Raw genomic sequence first — 15,520 nt, 5'->3', positions numbered from 1 at the left:
TCTATAGGTGGCAAATACTGTAGCAGGAAAGAAAATTAAAGTATGCTAAAAGCCCAACACTCTCCTGAGAGAAAGGCAAACTGCAGCCACAGTCCTGGTGAAGAAACACAAACATTTCTGGTGGATAGTTTTTGACATCCATGTCGATCACCAGGCATGGGTGGCCATAATCTGGAACTGACAGCTCTTGAAGGCCTGTGTCCTCTTGTTTATGTGCTCCTTGGGTATGTTTAGCACAAATACAAAAGGGGCACCTAACACTTTCTGTAACTCCTGATAGCAGGTTAACAAAGGAACACCATAGGCAGCAAATGAGCAGAGAAGTTATCAAGAGCGAACATTTGCTGCACACTGACTACATTTCAGGAACGGTAATTCCCCTGCAAGTTTTAATTCCTTTAACGTTTAGAACAATCCTATGAGGAAGGTACCATCATTATCACCATACTATAGATGAGAACACTGAAGCTTAGAGAAGGTAGGTAACTTTCCCAAAGACACAGAGCAAACAAATGGGGAGGCCAGATGGAGCCCAGGCAGTCTGCCCAGAGTCAACACCCTGAACCACTTGGGCACAGAGAGACAGAGACAGGGAGAGATGAGAAACATTAATTTGTAGTTGTGGCACTTTAGGTGTTCATTGATTGCTTTTCATATGTGCCTTGACCCAGGGGCTCCAGCTGAGCCAGTGACCCCTTGCTCAAGCCTGAGACTTTGGGTCCACGCTAAGGATGAGGTTAATGATCCCTCACTCAAGCCAATGACCCCACACTCAAGCTATTGAGCCTGTGCTCAAGCTGGATGAGCCCACACTCAAGCAGGCGACCTCAGAGTTTCGAACCTGGGACCAGAGCATCCCAGGTCATTTCTTATCCACTGTGCCACCACTGGTCAAGCTGTATTATTAAAATTTTTGAAAACATTAATTGATTGTAGAGAGAGAGAGAAGGAAGAAATATCAATTTGTTTTTCCAAGTATTCATGCATTCATTGTTTGATTCTTGTATGTGCCACGACAGGAGGTCTAACTTGCAACTGCAGCATATCCAGATGACACTCTAACCAACTGAGCAACCCAGCTAAGGTCTAAAGCCTATTTAAAATTTTCCAGACACTACTTGCAAACTTGTACTAACACCTTAAAGTACTGATTGCTACTGGTTGTCACTTGAGCACATTCTCTCCATAGAGAAAGACTTCAGTGTCGATGAGGAAGGTGCAACAATCTGTTAAATAAATGTGAGCATTCACTGAGAGCAGTGTCAGGGGTGGGTCGTGGGTTTATTTTTAAACTTAGATTTCTGGCCACTTTAATAAAACATCCTCACAGGACGATAATGTCACATAAACCAAGGCTTGTCCAGCTGCAGGGTGCTACAGAAGTGATTGTTTTAAATTCTAGGGATTGCTACTGAAGCACTCAGAGCTGGAAGGACCCTCAGGAGTGCTTTGTCCATCTCCATATTTTTGTGGTTCAGGAGAAAAGTTCAACTTGCCCTGTGTCACATGAACCTCAGAGCTAACTTCAGATTTGTTCAAGAGATCTCACATTCCAGGAAGATCTTTGCATTAACTTCTGAGACTTGGTTTTCTCATCTGTAAAATGAAGTGGTCCCTCCTTTGTAGGATGGTTGTGAAGATGACAGTCACTCTGCATGAGGCTCTTGGAGTAGTGCGAGGCTTCCATTGTGCATGATGAGGGTTAGCTGTTATCGTTGGCTGCAGGGTCACGTCTAAGCTAGATATACAAAAAACAAACAAACAAACTCCCAACAAAACCAAAACCAAAACCCTGACACAAGCTCCAGGCCCAGGACGGTGATGTGAATCCAGCAGGAGAGGAAGGGGTGATACGGAGACGAGCACATTTTAGTTCTGGCTCCAGTACCAGTCATATTGTGTGACTTGGTGTAACTTTTTCACACGTAAGTTTATTTTCCATAGTAAAACTGTGGAGGAAATTCTTCTGGAAGGACCTGCTTACAGGCATGTGGGGAGGCAGACAGCTCTGTCACTGTGCAGGAATTACTGAACAGCCCGCGCAGCAGAGGAGAGGAGCATGGATGGAGGCCCCGGCATGCAGCCGAGTTCAGGAGAAGGCTCAGCATAGCTGCCTGTGCCCCGTGGTCCCTCCCAGGGCCCATGTTACAGGAGTGAAGGGTCAGACAGTTGGAAAAAAGCAGTTTTTTCATGTTAGAACCCAGAAGGAAACTGAAAAATGAGTCTAAGTGAGTCTGCATGTCTGTGTACTCTGGCTTGAGGACTGTTCTTCCCTCTTCATTGTGACAGAATTTTTAGTGACATCAGGGATTTTTACCTTTTTTTTATGAGAAGAGAGAGAGAGAGAGAGAGAGAAATAGGGTATGTGTGTGTGTGTGGGGGGGGGGGTTAGGGGTAAGGCGTGGGATGCAGAAACTCATAGTAGTTGCTTCTTGTATGTGCCTTGACCAGGCAAGCCCAGGGTTTCAAACCGGCGACCTCAGCACTCCAGGTCGACTCTTTATCCACTGCGCCACTGCAGGTCAGGCAGGTTTTTCCTTTTAAGAAACCAAGGGAGCCTGTTCTTTCTATGGGATTAGTTAGGCAGATAGAGAAATCTAACTTCAAACTAAACACAAGTGGCCCCTGTATTTTAGAAGTTTTCCAAGTCCTTATTGTTTGGGAAGAGAACCAGAGCTGGCAGAAACTGCCCGACTGCAGCGGGGAATGTGGAAACACGTGGAGGATCTCAGCGCTGCCCTGGAGCCAGCCGCCTGTGCAGAGCCCAGGAGGCCCTGCGTGGCAGCGCTGCTCCGGCTCAACCACCGATTCTCTATCAGGTGCTGCATTTTAAGCGGGACTGGAGATGTGGTGAGTGACTCCTTTAATTTGTCCTCCACAATGTAGCCATGCATGCCCACCCTCTAAGGCCAATACAAAAAAGGTTGCCTGACATTCAGTTTTTATTGTTTCCACTTTATGGCTCAAGTACAGGACTTGAGGTGAGCCTGGACCTTCAGCAACATGCAGAGAAGAGGCTGATGGGGAGTGGGGACATCACTTGCCTGGGAAGAAAAGCAGGTCAGAGAGGAAATACGGGAAGGGGACCCAGGGGTTGGTCACCATGACCCCATAAGAAATCATCAACCACACCATCTGGGTGAGGAAGGGATCAGAAAGAAGTAACGGGCACAACAGTGGTTTTCCCGTGCCCCCGGCATCCACACGGAGGCCACGTGCTTGGAAATGGACAGGGAGGAGGAGGGGGGAGGAGGAAGACGCCCGCCCAGGAGCTCTCCCTCTCCACCCTGGTTTCACATCTGATCCCACATTCCTATTGCTCACCCCATCTATCATGTGAAAAATGGGCATAACCAAAAGAGGAAGCAAAATAAATTAACATTCTGATGAGTGTGCATGGATGTACATTCGCTCATGTGTAACCGGGGAAGGAGGTAGGAGGGGGTGACAATACCTACAATGATCCCCCACCTCAATCCCCCAGCCTACTCCTCTCCCTCTTCCCCCAAAGCCACCGTCAAACCAGATAGAAAAATAAAGGTCTAATCCACTGAAAATTCTTCAGTTTTTACAAAAGGAACAGGGTGGAGCAGAGTAGGGAGCAGGGAAGCAGCCGGCTGCAGGAATAGGGCTGGGGAGGGGCCTTGCCTTAGTTTCTGCCTTAGACTGGCTCCCTGCCACATCCTCCTGCTGGTCCTTCATCTCTGCATCAGCACGGCGGTCTCCTGCAGCCACTGACTCCTTGGCCAGCGAGAAGAAAGTGGTTGAATTCCAGTCATCATTTGGCTCGGTCACCTGATGAGAAAGTTAACTTTTTCTCCCTGTCCCCACTCTTGCCTGCCTGCGCGTACTGATCTGCTGCCATGCACCTGGCACCCTGCCACCATGCAGAGTCTGTACTCACAAATACCCATCCCCCAAGTGAAACAACGTACACATTAACTTCCTTGCCTGGTGGCTGCTCTGCCCGGGATCACAGCTGCCCCTCTCCCATCGGCTGCTGTGTCCACCATCATCTGCATCATTCCTCTGTGACTCTCAAGTATTTCTCCTCATGATGCTCGCATGGAAGGTTGGGATGTGGGAGCCTTCTGTCTTTATTTCCTGGAGCTGTCTTCTCCTGGAATACAACTGGTGGAGGCAGAGGACCTTGTTCTGTCGTCACCCTACCTCTGCTGCTTTCGCACCACCAGTCCCAGTGCCATAGATAAATGTGGTGTTGCTTTAGAAACAGGACCAGGCAGACTTGGGGTTCCTTAACCCTTGGTGAACTTTCAGGGTTCCTCCAGCCCCAAGGTCCCAGGATTAAGTCCGACTGCCCTTTCTTTTTCTTAAACGAGAGGAGGGTGGATAGAGACAGACTCCTGCATGCGTCCTGTCCGGGATCCACCTGGCAAACCCCCTCCTGGGGCCAAATCTCCAACCACGAGCCACTAGCTGCAACAGGGGAGAGAGAGAGAAGATGGGAGAGGGAGGGGAAGAGAAGTCCTCAAACATTGCATCTGGTATGGGATCTGAGAAGCCATATATATATATTGTTTTCTTTTTTTAAAATATTTTATTTTGTATATCAATTGCAGTTGATATATAATATTATGTTTGTTTCAGGTGTACAACGCAGTTATGGCTGAGTCATACTCCTTTGTATATATGAACCGCTTCTTCTATTTTTTGGTGTTAGAAACTTTTTAATTATTACTTTTAAGCTCAGCTTGATATTGCAGAAAATTTCAAACCAACTTTTGACAATTTATTCTTTCAAACCCCCAAATTCTTTTTTTTTATTAAATTTAATGCAGTGACATTGATAAATCAGGGTACATATGTTGAGAGAAAATATCTCTAGATTATTTTGACATTTGATTGTGCTGTATACCCCTCCCCCAAAGTTAAATTGTCTTCTGTCACCTTCTATCTGGTTTTCTTTGTGCCCCTCCCCTCCCCTAACCCCTCTCTCCTTCTTCACCCCCTCCCCCCTCCCCCAACCCCCCACCCCTGTTGCCATCACATTCTTGTTCATGTCTCTGAGTCTCATTTTTATGTCCCTTCTATGTATGGATTCATCTTAGTTTTTTTTCTGATTTACTTATTTCACTCCGTATAATGTTGTCAAGGTCCATCCATGTTATTGTAAATTACCCGATGTCATCATTTCTTATGGCTGAGTAGTATTCCATAGTATATATGTACCAACGCTTTTTAATCCACTCGTCCTCTGACAGACACGGGCTATTTCCAGATCTTCGCTATTGTGAACAATGCTGCCACAAACATGGGGGTGCATTTCTCCTTTTGGAGCCGTTCTATGGTGTCCTTGGGGTATATTCCTAAAAGTGGGATAGCTGGGTCAAAAGGCAGTTCGATTTTCAGTTTTTTGAGGAATCTCCATACTGTTTTCCACAGTGGCTGCACCAGTCTGCATTCCCACCAGCAGTGCAGGAGGGTTCCCTTTTCTCCACATCCTCTCCAGCACTTATTCTGTGTTGTTTTGTTGATGAGCGCCATTCTGGCTGGTGTGAGGTGATATCTCATTGTGGTTTTAATTTGCATTTCTCTAATGATTAGTGATGTTGAGCATTTTTTCATATGCCTATTGGCCATCTGTATGTCCTCTTTGGAGAAGTGTCTATTCATCTCTTTTGCCCATTTTTGGATTGGGTTGTTTGTCTTCCTGGTGTTGAGTTTTACAAGTTCTTTATAAATTTTTGTTATTAACCCCTTATCAGACGTATTGTCAAATATGTTCTCCCATTGTGTAGTTTGTCTTTTTATTCTGTTCTTGTTGTCTTTAGCTGTGCAAAAGCTTTTTAGTTTGATATAGTCCCATTTGTTTATCCTGTCTTTTATGGAGATAAATCAGCAAATATATTGTTCCGAGAGATGTCCGAGAGCTTACTGCCTATGTTTTCTCCTAAGATGCTTATGGTTTCACGGCCTACATTTAAGTCTTTTATCCATTTTGAGTTTATTTTTGTGAGTGGTGTAAGCTGGTGATCTAGTTTCATTTTTTTGCAGGTAGCTGTCCAATTTTCCCAACACCATTTGTTAAAGAGGCTGTCTTTACTCCATTGTATTTCCTTACCTCCTTTGTCAATTATCAGTTGTCCATAGAACTGTGGGTTTATTTCTGGGTTCTCTGTTCTGTTCCATTGATCTATATGCCTGTTCTTATGCCAGTACCAGGCTGTTTTGAGTACAACGGCCTTGTAGTATAACTTGATATCAGGAAGTGTGATACCTCCCACTTTATTCTTCTTTTTTAAGATTGCTGAGGCTATTCGTGTCCTCTTTTGGTTCCATATAAATTTTTGGAATATGTGTTCTATATCTTTGAAGTATGTCATTGGTATTTTAATTGGTATTGCATTGAATTTATAGATTGTTTTGGGTAATATAGACATTTTAATGATGTTTATTCTTCCTAACCATGAGCACGGTATATGCTTCCACTTGTTTGTATCTTCCTTGATTTCTTTTATCAATGTTTTGTAATTTTCTGAGTACAAGTCTTTAGTCTCCTTGGTTAAGTTTACTCCTAGGTACTTTATTTTTTTGGTTGTAATTGTGAAGGGGATTGTTTCCTTAATTTCTCTTTCTGACTGTTCATTGTTGGTGTATAAAAATGCTTCTGATTTCTGAGTATTGATTTTATATCCTGCCACTTTGCTGAACTTATTTATCAGGTCCAGTAGTTTTTTGACTGCACCTTTAGGGTTTTCTATATACAATATCATATCGTCTGCAAATAATGATAGTTTTACTTCTTCTTTTCCAACTTGAATGCCTTTCATTTCTTCTTCTTGTCTGATTGCTGTGGCTAGGACTTCCAGGACTATGTTACATAAGAGTGGTGAAAGGGGGCACCCCTGCCTTGTTCCTCTCTCTTTGCTGAGAGTTTTGATCATGAATGGGTGCTGGATTTTATCAAATGCTTTTTCTGCATCTATTGAAATTATCATATGGTTTTTCTCCTTCCTTTTGTTTATGTGATCAATCACATTGATTGATTTACGAATATTGTACCAACCTTGCCTCCCCAGAATAAATCCCACTTGATCATGGTGTATGATTTTTTCCATATATTGTTGGATCCAGTTTGCTAATATTTTGTTGAGGATTTTAGCATCTATATTCATCAGAGATATTGGCATATAATTTTCTTTCTTTGTGTTGTGTTTGCCTGGTTTTGGAATCAGAATTATGCTCGCCTCATAAAAGGAGCTTGGAAGTCTTCCTTCCTCTTGAATTTTTTGAAATAGTTTGAGAAGAATAGGAGTTAGTTCTTCTTTGAATATTTGGTAGAATTCTGTTGTGAAGCCATCGGGCCCCGGACTTTTCTTTGTTGGTAGTTTTTTGATAACTGTTTCGATCTCATTTGTTGTAATCGGTCTGTTTAGGTTTTCTGATTCTTCCAGATTGATTTTTGGAAGATTGTATGTTTCAAGGAATTTGTCCATTTCATCTAGATTGTCTAGTTTTTTGGCATACAGTTCTTCATAGTATTTTCTTACAATATTTTGTATTTCTGTTGTGTCAGTTGTTATTTCTCCTTTCTCATTTCTAATTTTATTTATTTGAGTCCTCTCTCTCTTTTTCTTGGTGAGTCTACTTAAAGGTTCATCAATCTTGTTTACCTTTTCAAAGAACCAGCTCCTAGTTTCATTGATCCTCTGTATTGTTTCTTTAGCCTCTATGTCATTTATTTCTGTTCTGATCTTTATTATTTCCTTCCTTCTACTACATTTGGGCTTTACTTGCTGTTCTTTTTCTAATTATTTTAGATGCAGGGTTAAGTTGTTTATTTGAGCTTTTGCTAGCTTCTGAAAGTGTGCCTGTAGTGCTATGAACTTCCCTCTCAGCACTGCTTTCGCTGTGTCCCATAAATTTTGAGTTGTTGTATGCTCATTGTCATTCGTTTCTAGGAATTTTTTTATTTCTTCTTTGATCTCATTCTTAATCCATTCATTATTTAACACCCTGCTATTTAGTTTCCATGTGTTTGAGAATTTTTGAGCTTTTCTGCTGTGATTCATTTCTAGTTTCATGCCGTTGTGATCGGAGAAAGTGCTTGATATGATTTCAGTCTTCTTAAATTTGTTGAGAGCTCTTTTGTGCCCTAACATGTGGTCTATCCTAGAGAATGTACCATGAGCACTTGAAAAGAATGTATATTCTGCTGCTTTAGGGTGAAAGGTTCTGAAGATATCTATTAAATCGAGTTGATTTAGTGTTTCCAATAAGTCTGCTGTTTCTTTGTTAATTTACTTTCTTGAGGATCTATCTAGTGATGTTAGTGGGGTATTGAAATCCCTTACTATTATAGTATTGCTGTTGATCTCGCCCTTTAAATCCATCAAAGTCTGTTTTATATATTTGGGTGCTCCTATATTAGGTGCATAGATATTTATAATAGTTATATCTTCCTGTTGGATTGCTCCCTTTATCATTATGTAGTGGCCTTCTTTATCTCTTACTATATCCTTTGTTTTAAAGTCCAATTTGTCTGATATAAGTATTGCTACCCCAGCTTTTTTTTCATTTCCATTTGCATGAAATGTTTTTTTCCATCCTTTTACCTTCAATGTATGTGTGTCTTTTGTTCTAAGGTGTGTCTCTTGTAGACAACATATGTATGGGTCCTGTTTTCTTATCCACGCAGCTACCCTATGTCTTTTGATTGGATCATTTAATCCATTTACATTTAAGGTTATTATTGATATGTAGTTGTTTATTGCCATTTTCTTCTTTAAAGGTGTATTCTTTTTTTGCTATATTCTTTTCCCACTTTGATCTGTTTACAACAGTCCCCTTAACATTTCCTGCAGCATTGGTTTGGTTGCAATGAATTCCTTGAGTTGTTTTTTGTCTGGGAAGCTTTTTATTTCTCCTTCGATTTTAAACGGTAGCCTTGCTGGATAAAGTAGTCTTGGTTGTAGGTTCTTGTTCTGCATTACTTTGAATATTTCTTGCCATTCCCTTCTGGCCTCAAGTGTTTCTGTTGAGAAGTCGGATGTCATCCTTATGGGGGATGTTATCTCCTTTGTAGGTGATAACTTTTTTTTCTCTTGCAGCTTTTAATATTTTCTCATTATCGCTTAGCTTTGGTATTTTAATTATGATGTGTCTTGGTGTAGGTTTCTTTGGGTTTCTCTTTAATGGAGTCCTCTGTGCTTCTTGGACTTGTGAGAGTTTCTCTTGCATTAATTTAGGGAAATTTTCAGCTATGATATGATTGAACAACATCTCTATTCCTTGTTCCTTTTCTTCTTCTTCAGGAACCCCTATGATGCGGATGTTATTTCTCTTCATGTTGTCACAGAGCTCTCTAAGAGTTTCTTCTGACTTTTTGAGTCTCTTTTCTCTTTTCTTCTCTGCTTTCATGCCTTCATTCCAGTTGTCCTCTAACTCGCTGATTCGATCCTCTGCTCTATCTATCCTGTTTTTAATTCCTTCCATTGTGGTCTTTATTTCTGATATTGTATTTGTCATCTCCGACTGGTTCTTTTTTATACTTGCTATTTCTTTATTTAGGTTTTCAAACTGCCCCTCCATTGTTGTTCTAAGGTCCCTAAGCATCCTTACAATCATTATTTTGAACTCCGCATCTGGAAGTTTGATTATTTCCATATCGCTCAGCTCATCTCTCAAAGGTGTCTCTTGTGGTTTCATTTGGGTTGCACTCCTTTGTCTTCTCATCATGGTGTTTTAGTCTGCCTCCAGTTTTCAGTTGTGTTATTTCTAGGTCTTCTTGGGTTGGTATCCGCTGTTATCTGTAATCCATTTTTGGATTTGGGCAGCTTTGAAGTCTTGATATGTTTGTTTTCTTAACAGGTGATAGTCTTGTTAACTGATCTCAGCAGGGGACTTCCTTGAAACTGTAACCAGGAATGCTGTGGGTGTAACCTGAGATGCTGAAGGTCTCTTCCACCAACTAATCTCACTGGGGGCAGGGTTTTTTCTCAGCTTCATTAGGGGGAGGTGTATCTCAGATCTCCATGGAGACCTGAGTTACTGCCCCTCCTCCCCACTTCTTGTTTTAAGCTGTGTCTTGTTGTGCTGATTGGAGCTGGATAGATGTCCGGAGATCTCTGATCCGGAAGCACTTCAGCTCTGTTTTGTGAAAGGTTCAGTCCCTCCCCCAGCTATGGCCGCCTCCAGCACAAATGAGTCAGCTTTTTTATTTCGTTTCTTGCATACCTTAGCCCCTCACAGTCTGTCCCTCTCCCTGTCCTTTCCACTTGGGAGATAAGCTGGTCTTTTCAACCCACCTTGCTCCCTGGTCGCCAGGTAAGTGGCTGTGAGCAGTAGTTTCTGCTCTTTTTCCTCTGTGAAATCTTCTCTGGGCTCTCAGCCTCACTCCCCCCCTTTGTTCCTGTAAGCAGAGGAGATTCAGGCACTCCTTACCAAGATTATTGTGTCTTCCTCTTTGCTCCTTGGTTTTTGAGAGCTGTTCTTGCAGTTCAGTGTTGGTTTTTCATGCTGATTTTTCCTAAATTGATTTGTATTCCAGTTTGGTGTTGAGAGCTGGGCGTCTGTGCATCCGCCTACTCCGCTGCCATCTTTTGTATCCCTCCCCCCAAATTCTTTTTAAAAAAATTTTTTGGAGCCCTGGCCGGTTGGCTCAGTAGTAGAGCGTCGGCCTGGCATGCGGGGCACCTGGGTTTGATTCCCAGCCAGGACATATAGGAGAAGCACACACTTGCTTCTCCACCCCCCCTCTTCCTTCCTCTCTGTCTCTCTCTTCCCCTCCCGCAGCCAAGGCTCCATTGGAGCAAAGATGGCCCGGGCGCTGGGGATGGCTCCTTGGCCTCAGCCCCAGGCGCTAGAGTGGCTCTGGTCGCGGCAGAGTGACGCCCCGGAGGGGCAGAGCATCGCCCCCTGGTGGGCAGAGCGTCACCCCTGGTGGGCGTGCCGGGTGGATCCCGGTCGGGTGCATGCGGGAGTCTGTCTGACTGTCTCTCCCCGTTTCCAGCTTCAGAAAAATACAAAAAAAAAAATTTTTTTTTGGAATTGAGAAGCAGTGAGGAAGCAGACAGACAGACTCCCGCATGCACTTAACCAGGATCCACCCAGCACGCCCACCAGGGCCATTCTAGTGCGTTGCTCCGCTGCAACCAGAGCCATTCTAGCGCCTGAGGTGGATGCCATGGAGCCATCCTCAGCGCCTGGCCCAACTTTGCTCCAATGGAGCCTTGGCTGTGGGAGGGGAAGAGAGAGACAGAGAGAAAGGAGAGAGGGAAGGGTGGAGAAGCAGATGGGCACTTCTCCTGCTTGCCCTGGCCTGGAATTGAACCCAGGACTTCCACACACCGGGCCAATGCTCTACTGCTCAGCCAATAGCCAAGGCCCCCCCCCAATTCTTGATAATTAACTTTTCAAGTAAAGATACATTTACTTCTGTCTTCTCTCTTCTATGTAAAACTTTATGAAAGGAAGGCAAGTAACTGTGTAAATCTTGCTGTAAAACACTGGAAATAGCATCTGCTCAAGCTCCTTTTTTGGTGCAGCCCTTGTAAGACTCTAGTTCATGAATTGTCTCTTCACAAAGCAAGTTCACCACTTGCTGGGTATATCATCCTGAGACTTGAAAACTTTCTCACATAGTCTCAGTCCAGTCTCTTGCCTTAGCTATTGTAGATAGGCCCATATCGCTTCATCTTTTTGTTTGTTCACAGGTTGGCATAAATTGTGTTAAGTTAAAAGCCAGGTTCTCGAGAAATAGGAAAACTAGTGCTTCCCTGTGTATACATTTCTTTCTTTTTTTAAAATTTATTTTTATTTTTTGTATTTTTTTGAAATGAGAAGCAGGGAGGCAGAGACAGACTCCTGCATACGCCCAACCAGGATCCACCCGGCATGCCCACCAGGGGGAGATGCTCTGCCCATCTGTGGCATTGCTCTGCTGCAACCAGAGCCATTCTAGAGCCTGAGGTGGAGGCCATAGAGCTGTCCTCAGAGCCCAGGCCAACTTTTGCTCCAATGGAGCCTTGGCTGCAGGAGGGGAAGAGAGAGACAGAGAGGAAGGAGAGGGGGAGGGGTGGAGAAGCAGATGGGTGCTTCTCCTGTGTGCCCTGGCTGAGAATCAAACCCGGGACTTCCATATGCTGGGCTGACACTGTACTGCTGAGCCAACTGGCCTGGGCCTACATTTCTTTTTCACCTTTGCCTTGGAATCATACTTTTGGAGTCTTTTTAGATACTCAGAAAATGTAGAGAGTTATGTATTCAAGGTTCTATCACCCTCATTCTTAATTTCATAGTTTGTGAAGAAGACATTGGCCTAGAAGTAATAGATGGCTCCATCCACAATGTCTGTATCTTTTGTGTCTCTAGTGGCAAGTCTATGAACTGACTTCTGATAGGCAACAGTGCCATGTTTCCAATGAGTTTGGTTTTGGGTTCCATGAGAGAAAAGTGGTAAGCTGGTGTTTTGGTGGCCCCTGAGTCCAGGTGTCAACCCAGATCATATCCATTCATCTCTTGATGGACACTTCAGTTGCTTCCATATCTTGCGCCTGTTGTAAATCATGCCGCAATAAACATATGGATGCATGTGTTTGTGCAATTTAGTGTTTTGGTTTTTTCATATAAATACCCCAAAGTATAATTGCTAGGTCTTTCTATGTTTCCCCTTATAGCCTTTATTTTAAAGTCTAATTTGTCTGGTATAAGAATTGCTACTTCAGCTTTTTGTTTTTTGTTTTCATTTTCATGAAATATTTTCTCCATCTCTTTACTCGCAGTTTCTGTATGTCTTTTGATCTGAAATGAGTCTTTTGTAGGCAGCATATGTATACGGATCCTGTGTTTTTATCCGTTCTATCACCCTATGTCTTTTGATTGGTGCCTTTAATTTATTTGCATTTAAACTAATTTTTAATAGATATTTAGTTATTGCTTTTTAAATATTCATATTTTTAATCTTGTTCTCTTCCTCTTCTTCTCAAAGAAGATCCTTTAACATTTCATGTAACATTGGTTTGGTGGTGATAAACTCCTTTAGCCTTTTCTTGTCTGGAAAGCTTTTTATCTGTCCTTCTAGTCTAAATGATAACTTGGCTGGGCAGAGTAATTTTGGTTGTAGGTTCTTGCTCTTCATCACTTTGAATATTTCTTGCCAATCCCATCTGGCCTGCATCGTTTATGTTGAGAAATCAGCTGACAGTCGTATGGGTGCTCCCTTATAGGTAACCAACTGCTTTCCTCTTGCTGCTGTTAGGACTCTGTTTGTTGTTAACCTTTTACATTTTAATTATGATGTGTCTTGGTCTGTGCTTCTCTGGATTCATAGTGTTTGGGATTGTGTTCTTCTTGGACTGAGATGTTTATTTCCTTCACCAGGTTAGGGAATATTTCCATCATCATTATTTTTTTAAAATAAGTTTAATTCCTTGCTGTTTCTCTCCTCATTCTAGCATCCCCATGGTGCAAATATTTGTAGGCTTGGTGTCATACTAGAAGCACCTTAAACTATCTTCATTTTGGGGGATTCTGTTTTCTTATTGCTGTTCTGATTGGGTGTTTTTTGCTACTTTATCTTCCACATCACAGATTCAGTACTCTGTGAGAAACTCATATTTTTAACAAGCTCTGCAGCCAGTAGAGATTTCCAACTTGGATAACAGAGACAGGAGAGCAGGGGAGCAGAGGTCTGAGATGCCAGATGGATGACAGTGGCATCATCCCTAAAAACAAAGTCCACAAACATCAGAGGGTTAACGGAGAGCATGGAATCCTGAGGGCTGGGCCTCCGGCCTTGTGGGATTTGTTCCTGGTTTGCCCTGGGAAGGCCAGAGCATGAGACTTTTTTGGGCCCAGATTCTACCCCTACTCAACACTCCTACTGATTTTCATATCTCTGGAGAGAGAAGGTGTGGGCAAGCTAATTGCTCAGAGTTCTCTAGAAGGATGCTGGAAGCTGATGTGGTTTAGAACTTCAGGGTGAAGTAGAAAAGTGGTTAGGTTCAGTGGCTGGTGGTCTGTCAATATCTGGAGTCACACTGGGCTTGCAGTCAAGAGAACTGAGTCCCTCACCTACATTGGTCCTCTGTGCCCTCACTTGGAGCGTGAGGGCCATACTGGAGTCCCCAGCCTGCTTTCCTGTTTTGCCATGTAATGGTCTGTGACCCCACAGGTGCCGACAGCCCTCTTGCACTTCATTGAGAAGCTGGGAAAGTACAACTACCTGGACCTGCCCAAGGGGAACTCAGTCATCGACTGTGTCATCAAGATCAGCAACTCTGACTCCTCGGTGAGCAGGGCCTGGGCAGGGAGGGTCCCAGGGGTGGGAGCAGGCCTCAGGGAGGGGATGAGAGAAGGAGAATTGGGAGCAGAAGGGGAAGAGGAGCGTATGTTTGCCCCAGGTGTGAGCAGTGAGCCAGGGGAGGCCGTTAACCCAGAGACAGAGCTAGCATTCGTTTCAGATTTAAATCTTTCCTTTTTCTTTTTAATTCCAGAATGAAGAGGTCATCCAAAAATCGTGTTCCAGCATCCTACAGATGGTACAAACAGTGAGGGTCAAACAGGCCTCTCCATATTCTCCTCCCCTGGCTCCCCAGATGCCCACGGGTTACATGGGTGTATATACATGCACACGTAAATATTAATCAAGCTGTGTGGTTCGGATTTGTATATTTTATTGTATGTAATTTCTGGGTATACGATGTCAGGAAAAACAAAGAAATATTTAATGTTTTTAATATTGTAACCAGTGACCAGGAATTGTAATACAAAAACAGTTTAGAACAAAAAATTAGAAAATGATTAAGTATCTAGGAATAAATCTAAGGAAAGAAAAGTGTGTGAGACCTTCAGGACAGTGGCCTAGAGCAGTGGTCCCCAACCCCCGGGCCACAAACCGGTACCGGTCCGCAGAGAAAGAATAAATAACTCACATTATTTCCGTTTTTATTTATATTTAAGTCTCTGAACGATGTTTTATTTTTAAAAATGACCAGATTTTCTCTGTTACATCTAAGTCTCACTCCTGACGCTTGTTTCGGTCACGTAATACAAATATACATCCCACCCTAAAGGCTGGTCCGTGAAAATATTTTCTGACATTAAACTAGTCCATGGCCCTTAAAAGATTGGAGACTACTGGCCTAGAGCACCAATGAAGGTCAAACAGAAGCTCTTCATCAGGGGACATGTGGCACTTAGTGGTGGGAAAATCTATTGTAAAAAAGTTAATTTGTAAAAATAAAAAACAACTGAATTGAGATACCACTTCACACCCACTGGCTAACATTAACAAAACTGACAGTGTCAGGTGTCTGGTGAAGATGTGGAACAATTGGAATTCTCATATATTGAAGGTGGGGATATAAAATGTTACAGTAACTTTGAAAACAATTTAGGCAGTTTTCTATAAAATTAAACATATACTTACTTGTTGACCCAGTAATTTCACTCTTAGGTATTTACTACTAAGAAATGAAAACATACATCCACACTCATACAGATTTGTTCAAGAATATTCATGGCATCTTTACTCATACTAGACTAAAATGGAAAACAA

The 15,520-nt window shown here is 42.8% G+C and overlaps 1 pseudogene; it reads right to left on the bottom strand.

The window, feature by feature from the left end:
* Positions 1–2,651: 2,651 nt before the first annotated feature.
* On the bottom strand, positions 2,652–13,576 carry LOC136322316 (actin-related protein 2/3 complex subunit 3-like; annotated as a pseudogene).
* Between the last annotated feature and the right edge of the window lie 1,944 nt (positions 13,577–15,520).

The sequence above is a fragment of the Saccopteryx bilineata genome, chromosome 2 (genome assembly GCF_036850765.1).
Source record: "Saccopteryx bilineata isolate mSacBil1 chromosome 2, mSacBil1_pri_phased_curated, whole genome shotgun sequence".
In the NCBI taxonomy this organism is placed as follows: Eukaryota; Metazoa; Chordata; class Mammalia; order Chiroptera; family Emballonuridae; genus Saccopteryx; species Saccopteryx bilineata.
The sequence above is the reverse complement of the archived record's forward strand: the minus strand, read 5'-3'. Positions and strand labels throughout refer to the sequence as shown.